The following is a 1,967-nucleotide window of genomic DNA, read 5'->3' as shown; positions in this document are numbered from 1 at the left end:
GTATGGGACTTTTTTTTTTCTGAAGGGTATTAATACACAGTCTATGGTGAACATGTTATTCTCACATTCAGGACTAGATTTTGATTGTGTCTTCACCTCGTCCAGGATAGCTGGAAGATCTCTACACTAAGTATGCCTGGCAGTGCAGGGCTCAAGTCATTGGCTTATTATGCTCAACTTACACTCTCCAATGAGCCAATGAATAAAGATTGTAGGTCCTAGTTGAGTAGAGGTCATGGAAGCTCCATGCAGGAGCTTCCAATGCTCCTGAACACTGAGACTGGTGCCTAGAACGAATTCCCCCCCCCCCCCCCCCTTTTTTTTTTTCAATGTCAAAGGCTATGTTTTTAAGTGTCCCTTTGGCTACAACTTCTTGACCAATATTGCTAATAACTTCAGATTTATAAGAAAATAGAAATGTTATATACTGTATCTGATTTATCAACACAAATTCCATGAGCGTGGTGTAACATGTCTTTAAAACAAAAAAACAAAAAATACATTCTCTCTACTTTCCTATAGATTGTACAGTACAAGGTCCCATACTCCCTATAATACTACAAAGTGCCTTATCTTCAAATCTCGAAGGCACTGAAGTCCCATTGGAGTCCAGAACATCCATGTGTTTACCAGTGTTTTAGCCATCTGTAAACCAGATGTCTAATAAATACAATGAGGCTTTGTAATGAATCTTCATTAGATGTGATTAGGGAAATGTGGACTGGTTGGAGACCTCTTAACACGGGGAAAAAAAAGATTCCACATTTTATGGAACACAAGAACTCTAATTTATTGGGTGTTGGAAAATGGGTGCTGTAAAATTAACAACCTTGGTACTGGTGAATTATTTTGAAATGTAAAAATGTTCACTTATGACTACTAAACTACATCAAATAACTTGCAAATTGCGAAATAATAATGATCACCTGTGTCATTTCGTTAAGACAGGGCTCTATGCCCCGAGACAGGATATGCTTACTTGTGAATTTGGGACACAGCTTGCAATTAATTACAATATCAACTGTCCTTTTAGAATTATCCCTTTAAAGTGCAATTAAAAACTGTTTATTTGTTATTTTTTTGGTTTTTTTCATTGGGTATTTCTTTACACAGAGCTCCAGTATAACAAACTGTACATACATTAAATACTGTAAGGATGTAGAATTTAGTAGTTTATTACTTAGACTCTTGCTCTTACCCTAACTCCAGGCCATAGAAGAGCTACACAGTTTTAAAGGTGATTGTTATTGCCATTTATTTATAGCGCTCAAGCGATTTACACTGTACTTTTTATAATTAAACTCAATCACTCTCAATCACGGCTTAACTTTAGCACTCCTGTTTGTCTAGCCAGCCATTTGGAGAATGTCGATCTCCAGTGACCGAAAGTAGCCACAACAGTTCTATACTCTTATTCTTATATTACGTAATGTAATATTTATTCAAAAGTGATGTTCTGTGAGTTGCATTTTGAGTTTGTGCATTGACAAATCTCGGGAGTTTTTGTACTTTGGTTTGTACAGAGTTGTATATAATGTTATTAAGCTGTTACAATTATTTAATGTGGTTTTTTTTTTGTTTTTTTTTTGTACTGACCTACAGGAGGAACTTTTGTATTTAATAAAAAAAATAAAATCTTTTTCCTTCCTATCCTTGCTTCCTGTTTTTTTTTCATAACTACAAAACATTTGAGCTGGGTACATGGAATATTTTGGTACCCATCTTCCGATTGCTTTTAATGTTCTTTGGTTTGCAGAGAATCAGGGGTGTTAAAATGCGATAGTTTGGAAGAAAAGTTCTGGGAGTCAGGCAATATAAATTCCACATCCCTGAGTATTGTTTTAGGGCATTTGATCTTACTGTATATGATGAAGAATTTGCGTTATATTTGAATAGAATTTTCCAAATATGAAGTCAATTCAGCCTTAAATGAATTGTTATTTATGTAATATAGTGTTTTGGTGTCT

The sequence above is a fragment of the Pelobates fuscus genome, chromosome 3 (assembly GCF_036172605.1).
Source record: "Pelobates fuscus isolate aPelFus1 chromosome 3, aPelFus1.pri, whole genome shotgun sequence".
Taxonomy (NCBI): domain Eukaryota; kingdom Metazoa; phylum Chordata; class Amphibia; order Anura; family Pelobatidae; genus Pelobates; species Pelobates fuscus.
This window is presented reverse-complemented; position numbering follows the sequence as displayed.